This window comes from Cheilinus undulatus, linkage group 11, assembly GCF_018320785.1.
Source record: "Cheilinus undulatus linkage group 11, ASM1832078v1, whole genome shotgun sequence".
Lineage (NCBI taxonomy): Eukaryota > Metazoa > Chordata > Actinopteri > Labriformes > Labridae > Cheilinus > Cheilinus undulatus.
Genome location: NC_054875.1, coordinates 48,964,539 through 48,979,743, shown reverse-complemented (window position 1 = coordinate 48,979,743; position 15,205 = coordinate 48,964,539).

The window sequence follows — 15,205 nt, the reverse complement described above, 5'->3', positions numbered from 1 at the left end:
CCACCATTCATACCTATTTCACCCCTCTTCGCCTTTCTTGGCCAATTCTTGCCTCTTTTAACCCATTTTAACCCTTTTTAACCATTTTCCCACTCATTTTTTCCCTTTTTGCCTTTCGTGACCCATTAATTATGTCTTTTTTTACGAATTTTTGCCACATTTAACTGCTTTTTTCCATTTTCCTGGTAATTTTTGTCCATTTTTCTCTTGTTTGACCCATTTTTTGCATCTTTTAACCAAATTTTGCTGCTTTTTAAATGCCTTTTAACTGCTTTTAACCATTTTCCGACTCATTTTTGTCCCTTTTTGCCTTTCATGACCCATTAATGTAGTCTTTTAACCAATTTTTGCCACTTTTAAACCACTTTTCGACATTATCCCACTCATTTTTTGTCCATTTTCCCTTGCTTGACTCATTTTTTGCATCTTTCAAATCATTTCTGCCACTTTTTAACCACTTTCACAATTTTCCCTCCAATTTTTTGCTTCTCTTTCTCTTTCTTTAATTTTTTTTTTGCATCTTTTAACCACCTTTTGCCATTCTTCCAGTTATTTCCACATTATTCTAATACTTAGAGATAGAGGATTTTAGATTTTCTTGAGCTGTAAGATGTAATCATCAGGATTAAAATTAAAAAAAGTCTTGGATTATTTCGCCTTGTACGTAATCTAGAATAACGGGAAGTTCCTCTTCTTAATGAAATCACAGAAGAAGAACTTTTGCGTGACACTAACTTTTTTGTGTTTTGTGGACTTGGAGAAGGTTTATGTCCCTCAGAGGTCCAGGGGGGTCTTCCTGCAGGACTATGGGGTACCAGGACTGCTGCTCTGAGCTGGCCTCCTGCTTGGAGTTTGCAGAAAACTCCACAGGTTTCCATGTGTTGTTCACTGAGAGGTTCCATCCAGGCCCTCTGCCATAAAGGCCTGTTAAGGTGTTAAAGTCTCCATCTTACCTCCCCCGCCCCTCCCTCTCCAGTGACGCCCAGTCCTCCCAAAGGTCAGCTGTTCTCGCGGTGGCCTGAGTCGCTGCAGCATCTTGGGCGTGCAGGCTGCAGTCGTCTCTGTAGGGAAGGATTAACAGCAGCGAGTCTGTCTGAGGCAGATCTGACACCTTTAAATATAATTATTCAGCATGACACGAGGCTCAGACTGCAGGAGTTACAGACCGATTTAGACCAAATCCATCTTCCTGACGATTGAGGGAGAAATCCTGTCTGGGACTTTGTTCAGCCCACATAATCCCGTAACGTGGCGGCCTTACTGATTTGATCTTAAACCTCCAGGAGAGCTCGCAGAGTCATCGGGCGGTTTCTAGTCCTGTCTGATAATCAGAGGAATCAGAATGATGTCAGCGCCTAAATGTGAGACTACAACGACCAGAGAGAAAACTACAGGACACAGGGACGGGGTTTTAGCTTTATGGTGTTTCAGAGAGCTGAGAGAGACGCTTCAGCTGTGGAAGACCGTTTTCACACCGACCGTCCTCCAGAGATTCAGAGATGGTTTTACACCCAGAGAAGCCCAGAGGTCGTCATGTGAAGGAAACATCAATGATAAAGAAGAGTGGGTGACGAGGACACCATGCATACAGATCTAAAAAGTATTTAACTGTTTTTAAGTTTGGCCTTTAGTGAAGCAGCTCCGGCTCCAGGAGTAAACTTCCTTGTACGAATTTTAGAAAATCCTAATACGAATATTTTTAATCCAGGATCCAGGGCAACCAGCTCCCTGATACCTGTGACTATAAAACATTTGACTCAGCTCCACAACGAGAGAGGAAGATGGAGATAATGAGGAAGTCAGGGAAACTACACATCCCACAATCCACCGCAGTTTTCTTAAAGAGATATTTTGGTATTTTTCAAATTGGGTTTTAGAGCCTCCTGAGACCTGAGCTGCTGTTTGGAAATCATTTTTGGTTTTCTCTATTTATTTGGGATCAGCGGGACTTTGGGTCAGTCCTATTTCTACCGCTTAGCCCCATCTAAGCCCCTCCCCTCACATCAGGTGAAGGGGTGTCCCAATTCTCTTTTGAATCGAGGGCTAGGGCTACAGAGCCCTGGAAATAAAGATTTTTCACTTGTGAAATGGCACAACAGACAACGTAGGAGGCCCATAAATGTAAATATTTTTGGCATTTATAAATGATTACAGAAAAAACAGTTGAGGTTTTCTCATATATAAAATCTTTAGCTACTAGAGATGGAAGTTTATCGTATTTTCAGCATGTACACGTGTAAACCAGAGCTATTAACTGTATCAATAAATGGAGAAGATCAACACGGAGATCTACAGTATGAACAAGATGGTCGAAGCTTTATTGTCCCCTCCAATGACGCAGCTGTTGATCGACGATGGCGAGTGAAGGCTGAAGTGAAAGAGGAGATGGTCCCGTTCATGGACGTGTTTAAACCGACTTCCTACAGTCAAAAATGACAAAGATATTCATAAAAACAGAGAAAACAGGCCGATGAGGGATTAGACCTCAGAGAGTTAATAAGTCTAAGCCTGGTCTTTGAACATGACGTAGTTTTCACGGTACAGCAGGCAGTCAAGACTCCCAATGATCCAGCGACATGTGCAGCTGTGAGTGAGGCCTCGTCCACACAAAGACGAAAATGATATTTTTGTACTAAAAGTTTTCCGTAAACATGGGATCATTTCAGGAACGTAAGCATGGACCACTGAAAACGCTGAGAAGATCACAGGAAACTGCCAAAAACTTTCTCTTGGTTGTGGACGGTTACCACAGGACGGCTTGTGTTGAGAAAAATCGTGTTGTAGCCCGCAGTCCACCGTACGGTGACTGAAAAGAGGTGTACGTTTTGAAAATGTGATGATCCTCTACTGAGTTATTAAAGTGGAAAGTCCAAATCTGTGAATATCTTTCTATCTTTACCTAAGTGGAGAAAGCAACACTGCCGCCCAGCGGATGGAGGGGCGACGCTTTCCACACATGTGAATATGCTCCACTCTGAGCGTGTGAATTTCTTAAAAATTGCGTGACGTTTGTCTCAAAAATAAATGCGCGTGCCGGTTGATTTGCAATCGCACTTTCAAAAATTCACAAGCAGAACTGAAGATTTACAAATGATAACCCCCAATTTCCATATACAGCATGCGTGCCGCAGAACACCGGCGAATCGTACTGCTGAGCACTTCCCTCCCTCTCTAGTCTATCAGCACATTTTCAAAGCCGGTGCTTCAGACCGGCAGCAGCACGTACCTGGAGCTGCACTTCACTCTGCTTCGTTTCAGATACGCTGCAAGTCTATTTTCAATGCCAAACCTTGTAAATTCACTGTCAGAAAGCACCAACCATGGAAGTCACAAGCATAGAACATCCGGTTCTTTCAAAATAAAACACAATGCATGGACTCCCGATTGTAAATCATTACTATATCAACATTACGTCTCATCCTGCAGCGAGAGCAAAGGGTCACTGAGAGGTCAGTGGGTCACAGAGCTACAACGGCGCCATTGATGAGGAAAAGTTAACTTCTGGGGACATTTAGCCAAAGAATTTTACATAAAATCACAAATCCTTTAAGCAAACATTAACCTTTTAACTTCCTAATGTACTCACTCAATGGAGGAAGCAATAATATCATGGACTTATACTGGAAAGGATGATAAATTAACCCCAAAAGGTAAAATAGTCCGCTGTTGACATACTATACCTGCGTGAACTCGCAGTGATCCCGTGATCTTTTCCTGCTGATCAGGGCTTTGTGCCGCAGTGCAGTGCTCTAGACTCACTTCCAGTGGAGCAAACCCGCAGCGCGCACGCTGTATATGGAAATTCAGGTGCAGTCATGAGAAATGCACACACAAAATTAAAGAACACACGTATAAATCGTGGATATATTTGTGCATAATTTTGATACAAATCTCTCCCCATAGCCAAATACCTCAAACCACTGAAGGGCCCCCCCACCCCCTCTGAGTCCACCACTGATACTTTATGCTTAGATATACTAAATAAGAAACAAATAGACACAGAACAGTCAGAAAGATTCTGGTACAACATGCTGAGTGATGTGGCTTCCAGTAAAATAACAAGAATAAAATTATGGAGTAACTTTAGTAAAATCCTGCCGTTCTTCCTCGATACAGCTCCAACTTCCTGGTCTAAGAACCTAAACTGATTCAGTCTCTTAAAGCTGATCTCTAAACCCTCCCGGCTCCTCGCCGGTCTCTCTCCACCTGCCCGTGTGTCTCTGGTGTGTTTTAATCATCTGTATTTCCTGATAATGAAAACCCGTGATAAGCACTCTTTTGTTGCTGCCGCTGATAAGCTCTGCAAAGCCTGGATCATTGTTCTTCATTAATTAGTCTGTACCCTTGCCAGCATCTGACGGCGCCGCGGCGGGGGACCGAAACTTAAAGTCACCTTAAAAAACAAGCGGAAATCCTCGGAAGAGTCAACGCTGTGATTAAAGCTGCTCTGGAGGAAATTTCTCTGACTCTGGCTGCTCTTTGATGCTGCTGTGTTTGACATTTAAAGGTGCAATACGTAGAATTTTTACAGTGAAGTGCTTTCCTGATTATCTATTAGCATATTTTAGTCGATTTCTGACATGACCTAAAACAGTTTTAAAACCAGAGGGCTGTTCGTTGTGTTATAGTTGTAAATCTGTCGTCTAACAGTGATGTTCTGGTGCCCAGGCTCCCCAGTTCTCTGCCCAAGCCTGAGCCCAGTACATTAGTGTCTGAGTAAGCTATGTCATCTTGTGTTGATGTTTTGACTGAGAGCCCCCTAGTGGCAGAAAATAACTGCGGTTAGAAAATAAAAACACGGAGGCCAACTTTTCCATTACACTTTAGTGAAATCACACAAATATACAAACTCAGCAGAAGGCAATGGCAATGGTATAAAAACTGACACAGGCTATTACATGAAGAAGATTCATCATCATCATCATCATCATTACATTTTAACTCAGCAAAAATAAAAAAATAAAAACAAGGCAATGGCAAATGGTATCAAAAAATGGGCCCTGACTACATCCTGGAAAGCGCTGTATCAAGGCGACGTGTTTCTGCGTTTTCAGTAACAAAAACTGTTTTTTTTTTCCAGGCAAAGTGAATGAACGGCGGCGCCGAGGTGCAGCGGGAGGCGGATGGTGACGCTTCATTGGTGGACGGGGAGGATCGAAGCGCTGTGATGTCATCAGCAGCCAAAAGGAGTCGACACTGAGATGCGTTTTGATCCAACTCCCGCGGCACCTGGAGCGCCGCCTGAATGAACAATCCCATCCTGAACTAAGACACAAGATCCAGTGTGAGCAGTGCTTCTCGACTTGCGGCTCAAGGACCCCTATGAGGACCGAACAGGAAATGACTTGGCGAGATCTGCGAGTTTGTTGGCGTTAAGTTTAAAATCTAGGATTTTTCAGGGTAGATAACGTGGATCCTGAGCCTGCTGAAGCCGAGAAGCACCGCCTCTGATAATAATTATAATCATAGTAATAATAGTAATTATATTATGATACAATAAAGACATCCGACCCCCGCCTCGCTCAGAAGGGGTCCAGTGATTTTTGCTGCTGCTGCTGCTGCTATGGTAAATGAAGCCCACCGGGATTGGCTGTCTGTTCAACTCGTCTGTCAGATAACCAACCAACTCTAAGGAGTCTGCAGAGTGGGAGGGGCTAAACCAGATGGGAGGAGTTAATGATAGACTTTTTAATAATCCTACATTATAAATGGAAGATGCATCGATGGATGGTTTCAACATAGCACGACTCCAGAATATCTCCCTAAATTATTCCCTATTTTAAAGACACATCTTGAAGTCAACTGACCCTGTATTGGCTCTGTGATTGGTCTGTTGACCCACCAATCAGAGCCCACCCTCAGTGCAACTATTTGCATGTTTGTAGAGATTTGGAGCTATCTTGATACTCCATACTAAATCTTCTCACTCTAACCCTGCAAAGCAGATGGATTGTCCAGATTCCATGTCTCTCAGAGGGCAAAGCTCCAATCTAAAAATGACTATGCCAGGTCTGAAGATGGACCTGACCAATCAGCTGGAAGCTGATTGCATTGATCGCCACTAGTGTAGCGATTAGCTTGGATGTAGCTATAGTATGGTGGCAGTTTTATCAGAGTTGCACTATATTTCTTCGTTAAAAAAAAAGTAAAAAGCCACAATGAAAGCCTTTACGAGGTTTTAGCTCTTTTCCTGACCTGCTCTGGCATGAGTTTGGAATAGCTACAGGAGGGGTTAAGTTGCACTGGAAGCCGGTATATACAATGACTGCTACCGGTGAAGCGACTACTCCAATGTGGGAAAGCTTCTCTTTGTGGAGAAGATGTTTTTGCACCTCTCTCAACCAGCCTTGTTGTGAGTTTATTCCACCAAAAAGCTCCACTGTTTATAGACAACAGCATCTTACTGTCGAGCTCAGGTTACTACCAGAGCTGGGCATGCCTGCTACCTCATTTTGTCCTGTTGCTCTGATTGGCCCGTAATGAATGTGACTGACAGAATGTTCGTTCAATCACCTTCAGAGAATATTTCTGAAAAGTCCTGCAATTCCCAAACACTTTCAATGGAAAGAAAGTATTTGGTGTCCCAGATACAATCAGGCTATCTGGTGTTTCAGGTTATATATTCAATTTTCATCCTTTAAACTTGAAACAACCCAACTGTGGACGGTTTATTTTTCACTGCTGCAACTTTTTACTTTCAGACGGTGACCCAAGCTCCTTGTAAAATAAGTTTCATGGAGCCACCGTTGGGTTTGAATGTGATATTCCTATAAAACGGCAAAATACAATCATTTAAGAGAGGTTTTATGTGACAAGATTGCACCAACTTCCATTTATTTCCAAAGGGATATTAAAAAATCCATCTCAAAGCAATAAAAGCCTCACTCCCATGCTGTTAATTTCTAATGCTGCTCCCCTCTCTGCTAATAAACTCCTGGAAACAATGACTGTCAGAAGACTCGAATAGTTCAGACTCCTCTGTCTGTCTGATTTGTGATGGATGGTTTAAACCAATGAAATCCATCGCTGAATCTGAACACGGACAGAACAGGAAACAACCAACCAGAAATCTCGCATGGATGAATACCTGGCATTTGCTGGGCTTTAGTCCATTCTCAAAGAAATAAAAGAAGGCGTAAAATCATGCTAAAATAACTCTAACAAGAGGGCAGTTTCAGTGGTCCGTGGTTGTTTCCCATCCTGCTCATGGATAAATGTGCTGTGGCATGTTTTATGGTTTAAAAGTGTCTGTATGTGTGAAGTAATAGTCCAATATCGAGCTCTTCTCTCTTTAACGCTGTACAAACTCATAAAATCGTGTACATCCTCCAACAATAAATAAAAACGCTTCATAAAAAATAAATTAAATTGAAGAAAGAAAATTAAAAAATAATCAATAAATATCGCACCGCTGGACAGCGTTAAATTCTCTGAGCCGTGTGTTTTAAATCGATGGATGGACTCTGCAGCTAAATCAACAAATTACCAAACCAGCTGTCTATTTGCTGTTCCAGGAATTAGACCCAGCCCTCGCCCCAGCTCTCTTCAGTCTCGGTTCCCTCCTCCCAGCTCTGTGTGTGTGTTCATGATGTTAAATGTGTGTGTGAAGGGAGACGACACTCAAACACTCACATTTCACACGCTCTGCTCGCTGTCACGGTGGAAAAGCATCCAAACGTTGATTTGTAGCAGACAAATTTGGACTGTTCCTCCCAGGTTTATGTTTTCAGGATTTTTCATGGATATCAGTGAGAACAGAAACATCTCAGGAGCTCAGATGGAGAGAACGCTATGCTCCTTCTGATCACTGACGCAGCACTTTCTGAAATTTTACTCTGATTTTAAGGTACAAGATGGCGAACTTTTGCACATTTTGCACATGTCAAATGATGACATTATATTCCTAAAATTTATTAAAGACTTCAAAGGATGACATCATCTTTCTGAAAAATATTGAAGAATTCATAGGATGACATCATCTTTCTTAAGTCTATTCAAGACTTCAAAGGACGTCATCATCCTTCTAAAAATTATTAAAGACTTCAAAGGATGACATCATCTTTCTAAATACAATTAAAGACTTCAAAAGATGACATCATCTTTTTAAAGACAATTAAAGACTTCAAAGGATGACCTCATCCTTCTAAAAACTATTGAGATTTCAAAGGATGACATCATCTTTCTTAAGTCTATTAAAGACTTCAAAAGATGACATCATCTTTTTAAAGACAATTGAAGACTTCAAAGGATGACCTCATCTTTCTTAAGTCTATTAAAGACTTCAAAAGATGACATCATCTTTCTGAAAAATATTGAAGAATTCATAGGATGACATCATCTTTCTTAAGTCTATTCAAGACTTCAAAGGACATCATCATCCTTCTAAAAATTATTAAAGACTTCAAAGGATGACATCATCTTTCTAAAGACAATTAAAGACTTTAAAGGATGACATCATCTTTCGAAAATCTATTAAAGACTTCAAAGGATGACCTCATCTCCAAAGGCAAAGGATGTAATGTTGGTAAAGCCGGGGATGTCCGGGGCCTTTTTCCTTCCATTTCTACCAAATAGTCGGCCATAGCAGGCAAATTTTGGAAAAATGGGCCGAACTGGTGAGGAGCGAGGATTTCCGTTGTTGACTCTTTTTTTGGCAACAAAAGAGAGTCAACGAGAGAGAGAGAGTGTTGGTATATTTAAGGTCTAATAATAACTGAGGGCTGAAGTATGCTTTTTGAAATGTCTTAGCCACAAGCTAAGAGGCTAGTAGTGCCTCTTTAACGGCTTTTCTCCCTCATGTTATCATAAACATGCTCTTAAAGGGCTCTCTAGTGTACTACTGTTGTATAAATAGGACCAACTGGTTAGATTTTGGAGGTCAAAGGTGAAGTTGCAGTCATCTTGGACCTTAGTGTAGCTCCTTCTTTAAAGCACTGTCTTTCGAAGTGGCCGTACATTTGTCTTTAACTAAAAATAGCTCTTTTAGGTGTTGTTAACACCTTACGAGCAATTTCTTGACCCACCACTGTACTTTCACTGTCTAAGAATTGCATACCCAGTGGAGTTATATAACCACCAGGCACTAGATCCAGTTTTATGTCTGTAACCTGCTGGCTGTCTTGGCTGGGACATTCTCGTAAATGAGATTCCTTCTGAGGTTTTCCTGCTTGAATTAATGCTCAATAAGAAGCAGTTCATGGTTTATGTCACATCACCTTCCTGCTGTGTTTTTGATCTTCAATCTGAGACGTTTTGCAAAGATGTGTGACAAAAATCTCCAGTTCTCTTCTATGCATCATCCATGGCAGTGATAATTAGTCTGACAGTTATGAATCAGAGGCAGAGCCTGTGTTTTAGCCTCCTCTCTCCCTCCACGGCCGCTTTGATGGATGACGTTGCCTCCGTCTGTTTCTCCCTGATCAGTATTCTCCCTCTCTCCTGCTCTCTGTATTCCACCGGCGTCTCCTCCCTTCCCTCCTCTTCCTCTCACTTCAGCATGCAAACAGAAAATCTGACCTCCTCTTTTCATCCTAATCCTCCTGTTTACTATTCTAACATTTATTTCTCCTCTTCGTCACCTTTTGAATGATAGAACCTCCTCCTTTTCCTCCCTGCAATAGATGAGCAATTCCTCCTCTTCCTTGTTCCCTCCTCTTCCTCTCTCTTCAGCATGCAGCGGGCGTTTCCACCTCTTCTACATGCATCATCCCTTCCCCTTCCTTTACATTCTCCTCTTGGGGTTTGCTCATTCCTCCTCTTCCTCATCCTTCAGCATGTCCTCCTCCTCTAAACTCCTGTCTCATCACGTCGATGAGGCAGAGAAGGTAAATTCTGATCGAAAATGGCGACGGGGACACAATTAAAGACGAGTCGCTGAGTTTTAATGGATTTATCTCTGCTGATGACTTTGAGTCTAAAGGGCAATCTGAGATTTTTATTTTGAAAAAAAGATAAAATAAAGATCTGATCGGAGATTGGCGGAGCGTCAGAGATAAAGATCGGCCGATTATACACACCGCAACTGTAAGAAAAAGGTTTTTAATTGAGCTGCAGATACGATCAGTGATTTAACGCTTGGGTTTCCACTGCAGCAGGAGCAGGATCACACTCACACATGCACACACAGGTTGGATGAACAGTGGTTTGGTATGGTAGTGGCTTCCCTCCCTGTTCTATAATTAATCATCTAAAAGGCAGTCTTGTATCAGGACCCTTCTTCCTCCTCTTCCTCGTCTTCCTCGCTCGGATCCTTTTGGCCCCAAAGATTCAACGACAGTGAAACAACAGCAAGAAAGAAAAAAAAGGTGCTTTGTAGCTTTATGGCATCGCAGAGAGCCAAGAGAGAGAGACGCTTCAGCTGTGGTGGAACATTTTCACACGCCGCACCGACCATCCTCCAGAGATTCAGACCTGATGGCGTTTTAGAAATAACTAGAGATGCTTTTACACCCAGAGAACCCCAGAGGTCTTTATGTGAAGGAAACAATAAATAATAAAAAAGGGAGGGATGCAGGAATATGGGTGGCTGAGCAAACCGTGCATACAGATTTGTATTCAACTGTTTATGTTCATGCCAAGGTCAGACTACATGTGCAGGGACTCAAAACTGAAAATCAATGTTTTATCCAGCATAGTGTGTCATAGTCAATAACAATCAACGCCATATCTGCGCAGTGACGCTGACCAATGAGAGCACAGATGGTCTGAATGTACAGAAGCCACAAACGTAAATAAACAAGATGCAATGAGCTGCAAGACAAAGCAAGATTTTGCCAAGAAACGTTGGCGAGAAATAGCAGACTCCCTTCAGCAAACTGCTTAGCATTAGCATCGAGCTACCCTATCAGTCATCAGAATTCTTGGAAAGACAGAGACATAGGCTGTTTGCAGTCCTGTGATGCAAACGGCATGCAAATCTCAGATGGGGAGCAGGATGTGGAGAACAGCGGTCAGGGATCATTGTGAACGGGGGAAAGTTAGTCTGCTAAAGCTCGAGGTGGACCTGCATGCTGCAGTTATCAAACATAATCAGATGATCCCTTCACTTTACAAATAAAGGGATTTTTCCAACAAGTTTACCAATCTGCCGGGCATGCAGGTGACGGATAATGACTCAGACCTGCAGACCTCCTAGACCAGTGGTACTCAACGCATGGCTCTTGAGCCACATGTGGCTCTTTTGTGATGATTTCTGGCTCTTTTATGTCTTCATTTGAAATATTATTCCCCCAGAAAACCTTAAAAAAGGGAAACATTGACCTCAGAAATTATCCTTTGCAAGTCACATTAATAGATTAATCAGTTTGTTTCCCACACTTACAGTAAGCTTTAATTATAAAACTTTATTGTGAACCTTTATTTTTTGTCTGTATATTTCCATTGCCCTTATTTGCAATTTTTTCCCCTTTTTTTAGTTTTCTTTGGCCACTTTTGTCCTACTTTATGCCCATTTTACCCAGCTTTTTGCCCATTTCAATCATTTTTCACTCACATTTTGCCATGTATTTGCCACTTTTTAACCATCTTTGCCACCTGTAGCTCATTTTTTTTGTCACTTCTCACCCATTTTTGTCACTCTCCCCTTATTTTCCGCTTTTCTCCCAATTTTTTCCACTTTTTACATAGTTTTTGGCATTTTATGCCAATTTTGCCCATTTTTTGCCCTTGGCTCTCGCAAAGGTATTTCTCAATAATTTGGCTCTTTGGTTGAGCTGGGTTGAGTAATACTGTCCTAGACACATCTAGCCAGATGAAGGGAGACCTGAGTCTAATGGAGTCTAGGACTGAGTTAAGAGGCTGGCTGTGCCTCTTCAACAGCTTTTCTCCCTCGTTTTGTCATGAACATGCTTTGAATATCAACCCTGATATACTAAGAGAATAAACCTTGTAGGGTAAGAGACCGAGTAATAATGAATGTGCAAATTTATTAGACCACCACCCAAAGTCAGGTTTCTGCCACAGCTGCCCTAAATTAACAGCATTGTTAATTACCAAAATCATTCTTTATGTTTCTGCAATGGTTAATACACCAATATGTAGAAGCTCTTTGACCCAAATGATACTTTTAATGCTAAAATATAATTATTATTGTTATCCATGGATTTTCAAATGTACTGATTTACAAAAAAACTGAAAAAATAGTAAAGCACATTATTATTTCTTGATTAATATGTCAAATTATAGTCATTTACTGTCATTCCTGAACAGGAAAATGAGTTTTAGTGGTTGAATGTTATGCTTGATTAATTTCTGACGTCTCAGAGAAGCCCAGTGAGCCGGCTCAAATTTGGGTGAATTCAGTTTGAAATTCCTCATTCCTGTTCAAAATGGTAAAACGTGGAGAGCTGACTGAAAATGAAAGAGTCCGCATTAAAGCACTTCATGATGCTGGATGGTCTCTGAGGCAAATATGACAGGTGGTCTAATACATTTGTTAAGCACTGTATGTGCCAGCTCTTTCATCTGGGGCCGGGTCATGGTTCCCCTTTGGGTCTTCCCTGAGAATACCTGAAGACCTCCACAGGAAGGTGCCCAGGAGGCATCCTCAACTGGCTCCTTTTGAGGTGAAGGTAAATCCAAAGCTCCCTTGCCACCACAATGGACAAGAACAATGCCAGCAAGTACTGCTGACACTGCACCAATCTGCCTAACAATGTTGTTGTTTTTTTACCCTCACTCTTGAACAAGACCCCGAGGTACTTGAACTCCTTCACCTGAGGCAGAGACTCAGTCCTCAACAGCACCACATCATCTGCAAAAAGCAGAGATGGAATCCTGAGGTCCCCAGACTGGAAACTGTCCTCACCCTCGACATCCTGTCCATGACAATCACAGAGTCTGAGATAAGAGGCAGCCCCAGCAGAGGCCAGTTTGCACTGGGAACGTTAAGACATAGGATTATAATCCACATCTGCACAATTTCTGAATGTGTCACTACATTTGGGACTCAAAACTATCTCAATAGTTGATCAATTTGAACGATTGGCACAGCTGTCAACAGCACAAAATGTTGGTATTTTGATGGCACTTGAAGCCCCCCATTTAGAGTTCTTCACTGTGACGTGATCTGCAGACAATCTATGCAGTTTGTGGTCTAGCCCCACTCCCCTTCCTTCCAGCGCCAGCAAGTTGGTCCTGATATCTGGTGCCACTATATCATGGCTGATGGTCAAGTGAATTTTTGGCTCTGATCACCTAATCTGACATAGGGACCATCATAGCGGACAAAAAGACTGTGTAGTCTGACCTCGGCCTGAGTTTCCCTGTAGTGAACTACCCTGGGGAATAACAACCACACTAAAGGCCATCCACGGATAAAAGAACTACTGCATGGTTATTGCCTTAAACTCTGAGTTACTGCTCATTGCAAACCTCTGAGGTCTCAAAATGCCATGCAGAGCAGGAACAAGTCTTTGCACGTTTTCCAAAGGTCAAACATCCTTGATGTGTTTTTGAATGTTCGACCAAAAGTAGACCTCTGTAGGACGTGATCCATTCTTGCAAAGTGAAAATGCTCCACCAAAGAAAAAAAGAGATGTATGGGGGAGAAGAAAGGTGCAGCATTGCTGTTTTAAAAGGTTCTCAGTTAGAAGAGTACTGATCCTCATCCAGGGAATAAGAGCATTTCACACTGGCTTCAGTATGCTGAGTTGCAGTTGGCCATTTGGCGCTCATTTTTGGCATGCACCTTCCTTCCATTGTGCACTTTGTGTCTCCGCACTTAAGGATTTTTAAATCTTAGTGTAAACAGTCGTACATTGGAGACTGAGTCAAGTGTGAAAGCGACCTCATTCTTCAGGATGCACGAGAACCTAACAAGAGCAAGACTCCATCCAAAGCTACACATGCAACATTTTAAACCCTCCACCCAACACTCCATCCAACCCTTAACGCTGCTGTTCTGTTCAAACATCATGTTCAGTTAAAAAAAAAAAAAAAAAAGCACCAAAGTCTACCTAGTTTTACAGAACTGAGATTCAGCTCCTGCAGACTTGATCAGTCTGGTTAAATCCAGGTCAGTTCAGTCCAGTCCGATGGCGAAGGATTGGGTTGGTTTGGTCTCATTCCAGGCGACCGCCCTGTCTCTTGGCTCTCTCTCTCCTCCTGACTCTGATGTAGCATAATGTTCAGCTTTATACAAGTTCGGCTCCTTAAAATCCATACTGTCAAATCCACAAAGTTCTTATTACATGTTAACATTTCAATATTTCTTTTTTTCCTTGCTTTTTGTATCTTTTTTATACTTTATCATCATTATTATTATTATCATCTTTCTTTTTTTTGTTGTTTACAATTATGGCCACAAGTCTTAAAAGTTCTGCAGTCTGCTCCGGCTAAAACTCCATTCAAGGCTGTTTTTGATCCGGGTTTGGTCCGAGTCCGGTCCAGCTCTGACACGATCCGGTCCGGTCTTTTACATGGCACTGGGCTTGTAGCTCTGCACAGTATTTCCCCTGGGCACGGTACGCATGGCGCTGTAAAGCATGGCTGTATGTGGGTGTATGTGCAAGGTTTGACGATAAAGAGACTTCCACCAACCAAAGTTAAGTTCCTGACTGGTGCTGGATCCAGAACCCAGCGGTTCCAGGTCCTTCTGGTCAGTCCACTTTGAAGAAATTCTTTACATCGGAAAAATAAGTTAGTAAACCTGCTTCTTTACAGACCTTGCCTGTGTGCCTGTGCTGGAATGTATTCAAAACGTAATCTGGATTAATTTGGCGAATCTGACAAATTCCACAGTCTTGATTGGTCGGGCAGTACATTACTAAAGAGTCTTCCTGGCCAATAGGAAGGCCAGAGGCCAGCATTACTGGCCAATGAAGAAGTAGGGTAGGGATGAAAAGTTCAGGGAAGAGGAAACGAGTAGGGATGGAAAGGAGACAGGAGGTAGGGAAGGGGACCAAGCAAAAGTAGGAGGTGAGGCGTTAGGATAGAAGTAAAGGCAGAGGGCATGGACGGAGGAGAGGACAGGTTTATGGACACAGGAACTGGTCGGTCAGTAGGCATCGGGCTCAGTGTGCTGTGGTAGAGTGATTGTCCAGAGAAAACATTGAGTGGTTATTTCATACAGCAACTTAGAAACTTCGAGATCCCGTCGAGGCTAGGCCAAACAGTCCAAGGTCAAGTCGTCAAGTCCTTCCTCCTCCTCTTTCTTGACCAAGTCATCAGTTCTAGGGACATCACTTTATTTGCTTCCTTCCCTCTT